The sequence below is a fragment of the Glycine soja genome, chromosome 19, assembly GCF_004193775.1.
Source record: "Glycine soja cultivar W05 chromosome 19, ASM419377v2, whole genome shotgun sequence".
NCBI lineage: Eukaryota > Viridiplantae > Streptophyta > Magnoliopsida > Fabales > Fabaceae > Glycine > Glycine soja.
In genome coordinates, this window is record NC_041020.1 from 11,402,987 (window position 1) to 11,418,264 (window position 15,278).

The 15,278-nt window shown below is 33.7% G+C and overlaps 1 long non-coding RNA gene across 1 annotated transcript; it reads left to right on the forward strand.

The window, feature by feature from the left end:
* The first annotated feature begins 1,530 nt into the window (after window positions 1-1,530).
* Window positions 1,531-3,308, forward strand: LOC114398465. Its single transcript, XR_003663603.1, has 5 exons — window positions 1,531-1,741; window positions 2,097-2,232; window positions 2,410-2,545; window positions 2,765-2,805; window positions 2,895-3,308. It is a non-coding gene; the product is annotated as an uncharacterized LOC114398465 (long non-coding RNA).
* Window positions 3,309-15,278: the final 11,970 nt, after the last annotated feature.

Here is a 15,278-nt window from a genome sequence, read left to right on the forward strand (position 1 = left end):
AGATATTTATTAGGAATCAAAAATAAATTTATACCTTTTTATTTAATTGAAAAATACAATATACTTTTAGAAACTCATTAAATAGAATACTATATCTCAAATTAAGAACTGATAATTTAAACACATTAAATAAATGGAGTGCATTACATGGGTGAGTTTAGTTGTTGGTTTTCTCTAGATCTCAACCCAATTTCAAATTGAAAGAGCATACATCGAATAAAAAGTGGGTCATGTACCTATAATGACATTCCATTGGCTAGTTCGAAAAGACGAGGATTGCCAAAAAAAATTATTCTGAGTTGTTGATAACATCAAATCAAACGATTTATATTTCTTTGTGCTAGTCCCGTTGGATCGCCGTGTAGGTTTCTAAAGCTTTATAATACACACCTTCCATCTACATCTTAGTATCACTCTAACACCTGCAATATTCCTACCACATGAAATCTACACTATAAAGTACATCATCTCCTCTTGTTCTCACCAAATAGGTTATTAGACCCAGAGGTCTAAGACTGACTTTGTCCACACTTTATAATTATTTTTTATCGTGTTTGTATCTTTTTGTGTATGCTAGATCCATGAGCCAAGAAACAAAACCCCATTCATGGACCTCCATTGCAGATCTACTCAGATGGAATTTGTTGACCATGTCTCATATTTCTTTGCCCTCTCTTTTATGCTTTGCCGTATCGTTTGTTCTAACCATGACCAATAAACATCTTCAACGACCATGATTTCTTTGATTAACTATATAAGGTAAAATTTCTACCTCTTTTGTTATTGTAAATTAACTCATTTATTAATAACAATTACATGATTAATTTGTATCGTCACTAAAAGACATGGTGAATACCCACACTAATCGATTTGATGTAGATCTAGTCATCTCTTTGCTAAATAGTTGGGGGAAGAATCCATACGTATTAGATATTTTGAGAAACTTATCAAGATAGAATTATATTTAGGTAGACAATAAATTGTTGGTAAATGAGAATCAATTTTTTATCAAGGTACAAAATGTGTCACCAAATTTCCAAATCATCTAATACTTTACAAAGTAACCATCATTTTTATAGTACCCACGATTTCTTTCAAGCTGCTCACCATAATTATTGTTGGTACCAAGAAATGGTTTATCCAAGTGGTACTAGACACGAATCCCTTAAGCATGTAGTAAAGGGTTTGAATCCTGACGAATGCATATATGGAGAAAATCTTGTTGAGAGGGAGATCCCACTTATGAGTGCCAACAGGTCCCTTGGAGGATATTAAAATCCCCTTGGCCAGAAGCAGATATACTTATTTGCAATCGTATGCAACAACAACAATTATTGTTGAGAAGTCTTACAGTCATTGCGAATAGCCAATTAGCCGCCAACAAAATGATGTTATTTTAAGAGTTTATTCTTCTGTGAAATCATTTTAAGATTTGTCATATATGCTATTGTTTTGCCATTATTTTCATTTCATTTTTACCTTCTGCAGACAAGATTTTGCAAGAAATTGATGTTGTATCCTATAGAGTGCTTGGCTAACTTCTTTTTGGCACTATCAGAATATTCTATAAAAAGGTTGAATATGTGCTTGAAGATTGTAACGAGGTTCTCGTCAAAATCAACAAATTTTTCGTCAACAAAGAAGGCTTAGTATGTGTGGAAACGTTGTGTATGCCTGTTACTAAACCAGAAAGATTTGAGTTGGATGCTTTTGTGTTAGATGAACCTGAAGATGCTGGCAGGTATGCTTTTATTAGGTTAGACTTCAGAAGCTTAATGATTATGTAATTTTCTTCATACTGCTTCTCTGGAAGAAATTATGCTTAGAGACAAAGATATTAGAATTGTTTCACTATTTTACTTTTATAGTAAATGTAATCTTATTCTATTGTTTGAGTAATACACTTTTAAGTGAAACAAAATTTGTGTGTAAAACTGAGGGATTTGGGCTGTTTTCTAAGGAGAAGGTATGCATTCCATAATAATTATAAGTGGTACAAGAATAATGTTTCTTCCATTTTATCTATGCAAGTATTTTTTTTTTATTGTTTATCTTCAGCTCTTTACTAATACTAGTATATGCTGTTTAATTTCAAGGTATATAGTTAGAAAGAGCATAAAGAGTGCAAAAGACATAGTTCGTTTCCCTTTCCAACAGAATGCCACCATACTTTACTTATTGCACACTGTGTACAGAGGCAGAGAGAATCTCCCATTACTTACTGTGCACTATGTAAGTTTGATTTGATCACCTTTCTTTTTCTTTTTGTTTATAAGCTCTTCTATCTTTACTAACATTGTTTTTCTCCATGTTCTTCCTCTGACCTTCAACTCCTATTCTCAAAATAAAATGAAAATGCGTAATTCCCTTAAGCTGTTGGCACTCCCCTAATCCCTTCTCAATCCTCAGGTTGCCTTGAAATTGTGGAAACTCCAAGGATGTTTGATGTACCTGAATCTCAGGATTTTGACATTCCAATTTTTATTGAGATAAAATCCTTTTGGAATCTCCCGAAACAAATGAAGTGCCTCATTTGATGGATGAGGTAAAGAATAACTAAATGATGAAAATACTCTTTGACATTCTAACAGGCACACTATGAGTGGTTAGCAATACATTCATAATTGTCTCCACGCAAACTCGCATAAAGAAAAACCATATTGTTGTTTGATCTAGGAACTTTGAATTGGTATGAAAATTTAGATTCTAAGATAGAGGAAACTTATCCTAGTACTAACCCTTTGTTTCATTATGTCTGTCTCAGGAAACAAATTCATGTGGAACTATATAACCAATCAGAATTATGTAAGAACCCTTGCAAATCTCCAGTTAAGTTTTATTAAATTCTATGTTTTGCTTAATAGTGCATGATTTCTTTATTTTTTTCTCTTTAGTAGCTGGCTTTGGAAAGTTGTCAGTTTGATTATTGCTTACAAGATTGGCTTATGATGGTCTTCTTTAATGATGTACCGGAAAGTTGCAAGTTGCCTACTTCAGAGTTTTCTGTGTGCAAGAAAACAAAGAGAGGAGGACATTGTAAACTTTTCACAAGTTTTTGTAGGCCAGGCACGGAAAGAATCTGCACTGCTATTTAAAGAAAAGTTTGGTGACTAATTTTCTTATGGCAGTGATGCAGAAACTTGAGTTATGTTTTCTTGTCTTACTACTCTGCTTTTTCTGTAGATGACATACTTTGTTAAAGGATGAAAAATTGTTCTTCGTAACTATCAATTCTACTTTTATCTGAGTGATGATAACAGCAAAATGTGGAATTGTAATTGTCCAGTCGGTTTGTTTGTCAAACAATAATGATGTACTTCTATAACATTTTTTAGGGTGATCGATGCCCTTTCAGTTAATGGATCAACTTTGTCTGATTGGAATATAAGTATATCAATCTCCAATGCAACGTGGAACTTATGTTAGTCCTTTTGCTCTTTCTTAGCAATCATATTTTGTAGCAGCAGAATAATTCAAGCATGCTTAATTATGAACTTCTTATGTGATAGCCTACCAAAAAGTATATTCATCTTAATGCTATAATTTGTATCAATTAATTCCTTTTAAGTTATCCTTAACTGTATATTCTCATACCTGTACAGCCTCAGGATTTTTCTTGTTCCGGTGTGATTCACTTGAGGTATTACAGACATCAAGAAAATAAGAAAATAAGCAGGGAATGAAGGAAGACAAAAAGAAAGAGTGTATAATGGAAAAAGACAGGGACATCATGATAAAAAAAAAAAGTAGTCATTGATATTTAAATGAAATTAATTTATCTGACAGACACAATATCCTTTCCCATGATGGGAGACATATTACACTCTTCCACGATAGCCTTGATGTACCCATGGACCAAACTCATTAAATCTGTGAGTTAGCCAGATTAGGCTAGGAAAAAAACCACATTGAATGCTCTACTTGTTTTAAGGCTTGTGGCACATCCTGATTATTGGTTAAACCAATGGTGCACAAGCTATGACCCTTACGTACATACCTATGGTTATTATATTTGGTATCTAGACATTTAAAAATATCATGATATCGGTCCTTTAATTTCTTTCCCCTCTTTAGTCACTCAATAATTTAATTTTCTAGTAAATTATTTTGTCAATATTTTAAAAAGGAATTCTTGTTCATATTTATCCTATTTGACTCAAATACGATTGTTTTAGGTGAGAGATACAAGGGATATTGAAAAAGAAAGTTAAAAAGTAAAAGAAGACTAATAACAAAAAAGTAAGAGGCTTATTTAGTAACAAATTAAAATTTTGAAAACTTCTTTAAAAGATAAATAGTTTAAAACATCTTTCTAGAAATAGTTTAAACTTCTTTGAATAGATTCTCAAGTCTACTTTAGGCCTAAATATGCTTTTGGTCCCTGTAAATTAATTTTTTTTTGGTTCCTGTAAGTTCATTTTTCTAATTTTAGTCCTTGTTCGCTCTTTTTCAATTTTTGTTTCTGTAAGATATTGTGCTCATTTTTTGTTCCTACTGTAATATATTTTGTTCATTTTGGAAAAACATAAACTTACAAGGATTAAAAATGAGCAAAAAACTTATAGGAACAAAAATTGGAAAAGCATAAACTTATTATAAGGACTAAAATTAGAAAAATGAACACAATGACCAAATATCAAAAAACACAAACTTAAAAGGACCAAGAACATATTTAGGCCTCTACTTATTATATGAATTTTCCATAAGGAACAAATTTTGAGCCAAAACAACAAGCACACTTCCATTCTCGCTTCTTTTTATTTTTCCTGTCAACTTGTATGATTTTTCTTATTTTTTTATTTTATCCAAATCACTTGGTTCTTTTTATATAATTTTTGTCTAGATGCCAAGAAAATTCAGTAAAAAGTTTAGCTCAAAATTCAAAGTGACAAATTCCCTGTAATTTTTATAAGTTTGTATGTTCAAGCTGCCAGCACCAGCGATTTCAGACTTTGAATTTTTTAAGCATGATATATTGATTTCCTTTGGTTTACTTTCAACTTTCCTATGTATGTTAAATTCACTAAGCCTATTTACGACAGCTTTAGGAGTTCAACATTCACTTAGGATCAAAATTTCAGCCAGCAATTCAATCACCAAAACTCAAATTCACAATAGACACAATCATAAGGAAACCTAAAAGTTCAAGAAAAGGTTCACAATCAAAGACTCTCTAAGAATTATGCATGAACATGTTAAGGACTAATTAACATGCAAGATTTGACTCAAATCAAATTATAGGCTAAAAAAATTTCATACACTCATGAACAAATGAGTTAGACAAAGAAACAAGAAAAATAAAATTCAACACAGCATAAGGAATCTTATGTGACAAGTTTCATGACTAGACATGACTTTTATGACAAAACTACAATAGGTGAATATGTCATTCTAGATTTTTGAGGTTTTCTTCTACTTTAATGTTTTTGTAAGAATTTTATGGTTTAGGTTTTAGCCAAAAAAATTGACAATATAAAACTCAAAGGAACCTAAACTCAACACAATTTATGGTTCAAGAATAAGAACAAGGAATTTGAACCATAGAAAATCTAATCTAGCTTCTATAGCAAGCTTAATCGGTGGAACTTCTAAAAAATTATGTTAACAACATTCAGCACAAGACACGTGAGGAGATACATGGAGAGAAACGAAGAAACAACAATGGAGGAGAAATTAATGCTGAAAATTAGTGGAGGTTTAAGGAGCACCTACTTGAAGCTCTTGTGCTCTAATACCACTTGTTGGAAGCTTGCTTATGAAGCTTCTAAGGAGGCTGGATCTTTGAGCTTCAATAAGGTCCTTCAATGGTGATTTTTAGCCATGGAATTGCAGCGAAAGATAAAGCAGAAGAGGTTAGAGGAGACGTCATCCCCTAGAGAATAAGTCATGGAAGGAGAAGCTTCACCACCAAAGTTACGACAAATGTTACTTTGAAGATGTTATATAGGTTTTTTCAATGCCACCTGGTTAATAGGAACAAATAAAGATTCAAAACAACAAAGAAGGTTGAAAAGGAAAAAAGAAAACAAGATGGAAATTACGAAAACATAGGAAGAGGATATGATGTAAGTTAACAAGATTCAATGATGGTGGGAATAGATGTGATTCGGGAACCTACCAGCCAAGGAGAGATTTTGTTTAGAATTTGTAAAACGGATGGTACAGAAGAAGGGCTTAGATTCCTCAACATTTTGAGGCCATGTAGGGTGTAAAACATATGTTCCCTTCACAATGCAAACATATCAGGATATACTCGTGAAGATGCTGATGAGTTCATTTTTTGTAGCTACAATGGACACAACTGGGTATCTTCCAAGGTAGAATGGTTTCATCAGTAAAGAACACTCCAAAGTGAATCTGAAGTTATTCCTTTCTTGAAAGCATCAATAAGTGACAGTTTTTTAAATCTTGAAATCAGATTTTACCTTTTATTTTAATTTTGTATTTTTTAAACTTTTAGATAACAAATAATTATGAAAACAATCTTAGTATTGTACACCAAAATATTTAGGACAAAAAATCTATTTTTTTAAATGTAAATTAATTATTTCAGGGTATTAAAGAAATTTTATACATTTAATTAAAATAAAATCTCAATTTTCTCTCCTCCATAATTCATGTATCCTATTTCTCTCTCCTTAGTGATCACGTTCTCGGTTCCCGTATATCCTTTCTCTCTTCTCTGTATCTCACGTTGTCGTACATATCCCATTTCTCCCACCTTGCCACCATGGACGTGCCACTGGCGGCAGCATCATCAACTTAAAGTCCACTATGTGGTCTGCCTGCATCAGTATCATCTCCGTCATGTCCTTGAACATTAATTCTCTGTTGCTGCTCATCAGCTGACAGATTGATGCCGCACTGGGCATTGTGAGTCACAACGATGACTTTCAATGCGGTGTTGGACTCAATGAAAAGAACTTTTTGCCCCCTCCTTTTGGTATCTTTCGCATTCCTGATCTAAACATTGAACAATCCTTCATTTTATGCGGTAGCTGGTGTCGAACAACACAGTTTGGCTAGCGAGAATCAATGAATGACAGTCCCCTGACGAAATTAGGATATAACACTTCAGATGAACATTTCTCTCCTATTTATGAGAGTTATGGGCAAAAGGCTTAAGATGGGTTCTATTTGGCTGACGGGTATTTGTTCAAAGAGGGAAAGCTTTGCATACCCCAAGGATCCATCAGGAAATTATTTGTGAAACAGAGCCATGAGGGTGGCCTCATGGGCCATTTTGGGATAGACAAGACCCTTGTCTTACTCAAAGAAAAGTTTAAATTGGCCCCATATGAAGAAAGATGTCCATAAGCACCACTACAAGAAAAATGACCTAAGCCTACGAACGCCTTTTTCCTACAGACATTAATTAGTGTAGGTAAATCTCAAAAATACTTCTACCTACAAGTGACTAATGTAGGTAAAACTCAACCATTTGTACCAACCATTATTTGGTGTAAGTAAATTCATTAAAACTGAAAAAAGACTTCTACCTACAATTACATTGTGTAGGTAAAACTCTAAAAAACTTGTGCCTATGGTTGATTAGTGTAGGTAAAACTCAAAAGGATTACTACCTACAAAAGCACAGTGTAGGCAAAATTCTAAAAAACTTATACCTACAACTACGTGATGTAGATAAAACTTCATAAAACATGTGCCTATAATTGGTTGATGTAGGTATAACGTCAAAAGTCTTATACCTACGATTGTTGGCGTAGGTAAAACTCTTTAAGACTGTTTAAATTTGAATATTAATCTCTTGTTTTTTTAGTAAATACTCAATCTCAAAAAATAACCATTCAATTTAAATTAATTTTTAGTTAATAATTGTTCAAAATTTTAAAGATAAAATATATTAATTAGTAATATTAAATTTTAATTTAGATTAACATTATTTTTATGGATTAATTTAGATTAACATTATTTTTATGGATTAATTTAGATTAACATTATTTTTTATGGCAATTTCTTGTTAGTTTCAACAATGATATTCATTTTATCTTGAAATCAAACTCCAAAATGGCCACAAGCCTTTGGATTATGGACCGGGCCTTTGAATTGATGCAGAGAAGGTACTAGTTTAGTTTCACCAAAATAACCCGCAGACGCAAATGTTGGAAACACATCCGTCTGCCCCAACATTACAAGGTAGATCCCTTCTCTCTTTTCTTCCTTTCCCCGTTTGTTTCCCTTCTTCTCTCAGGCAATTCCTCAATCACACTTTTCCTTTTTTTTTTTTCTTTTTTGCAATTCCTTCACAATTTCCCTTTTCTTTTTCATTTTCCCCTCTTTTTTTCTTCTTCTTACGTGTTTTACACAGCGAAGAATAATTTGATTGATTGATTAACGCATCAGGAGAAATTTCAGTTACATTGCAAACTTATCTGAACTTGATTCAGTTTTCTATATGCTTCAGCTTTTGTATATTATTATATTATTATTTGTTTTTATTTATACTTTGCCTGACTTGTTGCATATATAATGTAATAGTTCGATTTCCATGCCCTTGGTTTGCGTGTTTATCTGTTCGTGTTTGGGTAAAGAGAGTGTGTAGCCATATGATACATCATCATCTTCTTCTTCTTCGTTCTGGACACGCGACAATTAACATAGGGTTTGGGATTGATGCGCAGGTTACATGGCATGTTGCCGTTACTTGCTGAGTTTTATTTTGAAATTTGAATTGAAATAAGAATGTTGATTGTGAATGGTTTAACTGAACCCCTACTTTCTAGTTCATTCTCTTTTATTTTTTTCCTTTTTGTTTTGTTTTGAGTAGTGGTGATTGCTACACAACTAGATACAATTAGCTATGAGTTTTAAAATGAGTCAGTTAGATTCAAAAGGAGTTGTAGGGACCACTCATTTATTGAAAGGTCAATTAATATTTGTATTGTGTGTGTGTGGAATGGGTGTGTTTGTGATTTGGAGACAAATTTTAGAGAGAGAAATGCTGATTGAAAGAGTTAGGGTTAGGATGTATGTGTTTTTTGTCAAAACTAAACAAGGTTGATTAGACAGTTGGTGGATTAATCTTTATTCACAGTATTTTCTTTTATTCTTATTGTCCCCTATCTCTGCAGTGACATTATAATTCAAGGGCTGACCATCCTTCCTCCAGTTGACTCTCCAAACACTGATGGAATAGATCCAGGTAAATTATTATTATTATTTCCACTGGCTTTCAGAGGAAAACATTAGATAAAAAGAAAAAAGGGAAAAAGCTATGTGGGATTAACAATATACTGGTACTTAGTTGTTTATTAGATGCTATATGTGAGCTAAATCTCTGTTCAAATATTAGGCGACTCATGTTTAAGAAAGAATTTGACACAAGCTATGTGGGATTCAATTCTGGATCAGAGCTTCTCTCTCGTCAGAATTTATGTAATGCGTACCTTGACTTCAAAATACATGTCATCTTGCTACCCTCTATATGGCTGCTCTGTGCCACTATATGGAATTGACTCCTATGCTTTTGACATTAGTTTGTAAATATTGCAATTCAACTTGTTTATTTATGGAAGAATTCATTCAGCCTTATTTTGGTTGCTAAAGAAAAAAATAATTCTTATATTTTTTGTTTGAGTGCAGCCAAATTGCTATTCCAGAGTTATAAGTGTTAATGGCGATGAACATATTATAATATTTGCGAAGAGGGACATTAAACAGTGGGAAGAGCTTACATATGATTACAGGTTTACCTCTTCTCCAAATGAGGCAGAGGGAGCAATTACTGTTATTATTATTAGGAGTGTTTGGAAAGCATCCTTGAATATCTTGCTGATCAGAAGGACCCTACTACTTTATGCCAGAAATTTATTGATGAGTTTGATCGATGCATCCTCAGTTATTTCGCATTTAATTGGAACCAAGCTTCTTATATGATTAGTCAGGTCCAGTATATATAATTTAGAACAAAACTTTGCATGCAGTATACTTCAAGCAGATTTTGGTACTAGTAAGTGTCCTAACATTTGTTACTTTTGGGGATGATAATGTTAGATATTAATTAGAAAAATAATAATAATAAGTTTTATGAGCCTTAAATTGTGGAAGATGAAAGTTGTAAGGTTGTAAGTTTCAAAGTCTTGAATAAGCAATTATGTGATCATTTAGTATTCTTGAATAAGCAAATTATGTGAGTGGTCTCTCTGTTTTAGCATAAATAGGGGATCATACTCTTGTATTTGGTGTGCCAAATGAAATAAAATCTTCTTCTTCTTCCAACAAAGTGGCATCAGAGCTTGAGTTCTAGAGTGTTGAGAGAGAAACACTTTGTGAGTTGAGAGAGAAACACTTTGTGAGTTGAGAGATGACAAGCAATGGCTTGAGTATGTTTCAATTCCTTCGTCTTACCAAAGAGAATTATGATAATTGGTGTCGTCGCATGAAAGCCTTGTTAGGTTCTCAAGATGCATGGGAGATTGTAGAGAAAGGTTATACCCAACCTCAAAATGAGGCTATTTTGTCACCAAATGAGAAGGAGACTTTGTTGAAGTCGAAGAAGAAGGATCAACAAGCACTTACATTCATTCATCAAGGTTTGGATGAAGCTATGTTCGAGTTGGAGTCAAATGCAACCACATCCAAAGAAGCATGGGAGATTTTGAAAACCTCCCTTGAAGGTGTTGATAAGGTAAAAAAGGTGCGCCTACAAACTCTACGTAGAGAGTTTGAATCATTGCATATGAAGGAATTTGAATCTATCTCAGATTTTGGCAACAAGGTGTTGGCTATTGTGAACCAAATGAAGCGTTATGGAGAAAATATGGAAGATGTTCGTGTGGTGGAAAAGATCCTTCGCTCCTTAATCGTTAAATTTGATTATGTGGTTTGTGCTATTGAAGAGTCTAAGGATTTAGACTCAATGACCGTAGACCAATTGATGGGTTCTCTTCAAGCCTATGAAGAAAGGTTCAATAGAAGACATGATGAGCCATTGGAGCAAGTCCTCAAAGCCAAAGCTTCTTTGAAAGAAAATGGAGGAGAAAGTAGTCAAAAAACATGTGGACGTGGAAGAGGACATGGTCGTGGACGTGGTCATGGCCAAGGAAGAGGAGGAAGAGGAGATCGTGATAATTTTGACAATAATGAATGGAGGAGCCATCAATCCACTAGAAGTCGTGGAAGAGGAAGAGGAAGAGGTAGAAACAATTATGAAAAAGCATATGAAAGGAGGTATGATAAACCTAATGTTGAATGTTTTAATTGTCATAAATATGGCCATTACTCTTGGGAGTGTAGAACAAATGTTGAAGAGAAGGTCAATCTTGTTGATGATAAAGAAGATAAAGAAGTTGAAGAGTCAACACTACTACTATCACTTAATAATGGTGAGAAGGAAGACAAATGCTTATGGTATCTTGACAATGGAGCAAGCAATCACATGTGTGGATGCAAAGAGAAATTTGTGGAACTTGATGAGAAGGTGAAAGGAAATGTTTCTTTTGGAGATTCTTCCAAGGTGAAAATCCAAGGAAAAGGTACCATTTTAATTTCTTTAAAAGATGGTGCTCACAAATTAATCACGGATGTTTACTATGTTCCTAAACTAAAAAGCAATATTTTGAGTTTGGGACAACTTGTTGAAAAGGGGTATGAAATTCATATGAAAGATTGTTGTTTATGGCTTCGAGATCAAAATTCTAATTTGATTGCCAAGGTGTTTATGTCAAGAAATAGAATGTTCACTTTGAACATTAAAACCAATGAAGCAAAATGTTTGACGGCTAGCATAAAAGATGAATCATGGTGTTAGCATATGAGATTTGGGCACTTGAATTTTGGAACACTAAAATCCTTAGGAGAGGAGAAGATGGTGAAAGGGATGCCTCAAATCAACCATCCTAATCAATTGTGTGAAGCATGTCTCCTTGGAAAACATGCAAGAAGGAGTTTTCCAAAAGAAGCTAATTCAAGAGCAAATGAGCCTCTCCAACTTGTTTACACCGATGTGTGTGGCCCAATCAATCCTCCTTCATGTGGTAACAATAAATATTTCTTGCTTTTTATTGATGATTATAGTAGAAAGACTTGGGTTTATTTTCTAAAGCAAAAATCTGAGGCATTTGTAGCTTTTAAAATTTTTAAAGCTCTTGTGGAAAAGAAGAGTGGTTATGTAATCAAAGCTCTAAGATCCGATAGAGGTGGCGAATTCACATCAAAAGAATTTAATGAATTTTGTGAAAAATATGGGATTCGTCACCCTCTAACGGTTCCTAGATCTCCACAACAAAATGCGGTAGCGGAGAGAAAAAATAGAAATATTCTTAATATGACTAGATGTATGTTGAAGGCTAAAAATATGCCAAAGGAATTTTGGGCCAAAGCTGTTGCATGTGCCGTTTATTTGTCCAATCGTTCCCCAACAAAGAATGTCAAAGATCAAACACCATAAGAAGCATGGAGTGGAGTGAAGCCAAGAGTTGATCACTTGAGAGTATTTGGGAGCATTGCAGATGCTCATGTACCCGACCAAGGAAGATTCAAGCTTGATGATCGGAGTGAGAAACATGTGTTCATTGGCTATGATGCAAGCTCAAAAGGCTACAAATTGTACAATCCAAACAATGGAAAGACAATTGTGAGCCGAGATGTCGAGTTCTATGAAGAAGGCACATGGAATTGGGAGGAGAAAGAAGACACTTATGATTTTTTCCCGTACTTTGAAGAAATAGATGAAAAAGCCTTGACTCCAAATGATTCAACTCCAGCACTTTCACCAACTCCTTCAACCAATGAAGCCTCATCATCTTCCGAAGGGAGTTCAAGTGAAAGGCCAAGAAGAATGAGAAATATTCAAGAATTATATGATGAAACTGAAGTTATAAATGATTTGTTTTGTCTTTTTGTTGACAGTGAATCCTTAAACTTTGATGAAGCAATGAAAGACAAAAGGTGGAGACAAGCCATGGAAGAAGAAATCAAAGCCATTGAGAAGAGAAACACTTGGGAGTTATCAAGCCTTCCCAAAGGTCATGAAGCAATTGGAGTCAAATGGGTGTTCAAAATCAAGAAAAATGCAAAAGGAGAGGTTGAGAGACACAAAGCAAGACTTCTAGCTAAAGGTTATAAGCAACAATATGGAGTTGATTATAATGAAGTGTTTGCACCAGTTGCCCACATGGAAACCATTCGTCTTCTTATTTCCTTGGCAGCTCAAATGAAGTGGAGAATTTTTCAGCTTTATGTAAAATCGGCATTTCTAAATGGCTATCTTGAAGAAGATGTCTATGTTGAACAACCAATGGGTTTTGTTATCGAAGGTCAAGAAGGAAAAGTCTTGAAATTGAACAAGGCGTTGTATGGTCTAAAGCAAGCATCGAGGGCATGGAATACTCGCATTGACAAGTACTTCCAAGACAATGGGTTTGTTCGTTGTCAAAATGAGTATGCTCTTTATGTTAAAACTTTTAATAATGGTGATGTCTTATTTATTTGTCTTTATGTGGATGACCTTATCTTTACCGGCAATAACCCAAATTTGTTTGAAGACTTCAAGGAGTCCATGTCTCGTGAATTTCATATGACAGATATGGGACTCATGTCATATTACTTGGGAATGGAAGTGAAGCAAACGGAGAATGCTATCTTTGTCTCACAAGAAAGCTACACAAAAGAAGTGTTGAAGAAATTTAATTTGCTTGATTGCAATCCCGTGAACACACCTATGGAAGGTGGCTTGAAGTTATCAAAGTTTGATGAAGGAGAGAAGGTAGACTCCACGGTCTTCAAGAGTCTTGTGGGGAGTTTAAGGTATCTAACCAATACAAGGCCCGATATTCTATATGCGGTGGGAGTTGTGTGTCGCTTTACGGAGGCTCCTACCTCTCCTCATCTAAAAGCCGCAAAAAGAATTCTTCGTTACTTGAAAGGTACAATTGATTTTGGATTGTTTTATTCTCCCTCCAATAACTATAAGCTTGTGGGATTTTGTGATAGTGATTTTGCCAGAGATGTTGATGATAGAAAAAGTACTACCGGATTTGTATTTTTTATGGGTGATTGTGTTTTTACATGGAGTTCTAAGAAGCAAGGCATTGTGACACTTTCTACTTGTGAAGCCGAGTATGTAGCTGCAACTTCTTGCACATGTCATGCCATTTGGCTAAGAAGATTGTTGGAGGAACTTCAGTTGTTGCAAAAGGAAAGCACAAAGATCTATGTTGATAATAGATCTGCACAAGAGCTTGCCAAGAATCCGGTGTTCCATGAACGAAGTAAGCATATAGATACAAGGTATCATTTCATTAGAGAGTGTATTACCAAGAAAGAAGTAGAATTGACTCATGTGAAAACTCAAGATCAAGTTGCGGATATTTTCACCAAGCCTCTCAAATTTGAAGATTTTCGAAGATTGCGAGCAAGACTTGGTGTGCAGAAGAATTTTCCAATTAAGGGAGGATGTTAGATATTAATTAGAAAAATAATAATAACAAGTTTTATGAGCCTTAAATTATGGAAGATGAAAGTTGTAAGGTTGTAAGTTACAAAGTCTTGAATAAGCAATTATCTGAGCATTTATTATTCTTGAATAAGCAAATTGTGTGAGTGGTCACTCTATTTTAGTATAAATAGGGGATCATACTCTTGTATTTGGTGTGCCAAATGAAATAAAATCTTCTTCTTCTTCCAACATATAATAATAGGCAATGTATAAGTAGAGTATTAGAGTATTTGTATCATCCTCGTATTTATTGAACAGATTTGGCTATATTATTTGGGGATGTTTTAAAAAAATGTATATATGAGATGCTTGTAATACTTCTTACAAAGTAATAAAATTAAAAAATATATATTTAATATTTTTTCATTTAATAATAAGATTATTAGTATTATATTACAGGAGATTTATTCAAACATAAATATGCAAGGTTATTATTAGGAATTGGAATTTGTGTCCCCCGAGAATGTCTCCTAGTGTATCCAATTGATTGATGAGGTCCGGCTGCTTCCTGAAGACCATAAAGCAAAAGTAGAAAAGCTGGAGGTAGACTTCATACTAATAATAATTAAAAATTGTTCAAAAAGAAATAAGAGAAAATCACGTGAGATTGAAAAATAGAGTAGGAAATTAATTTAAATTAGAAAAGAGATGAGGAAATCAAGAAAGACATATAAGAAAGAAGAAGAGAAATCTGATAAAAAGAAAATTTTCAAAACGAAAAGGTGTAATTCACCTTTTATACATAAAACTATCAATTAAAATATCATATTTCACACAAAATTACAAATTTATTTTAAAAAAATTATCGATCTATGAAACT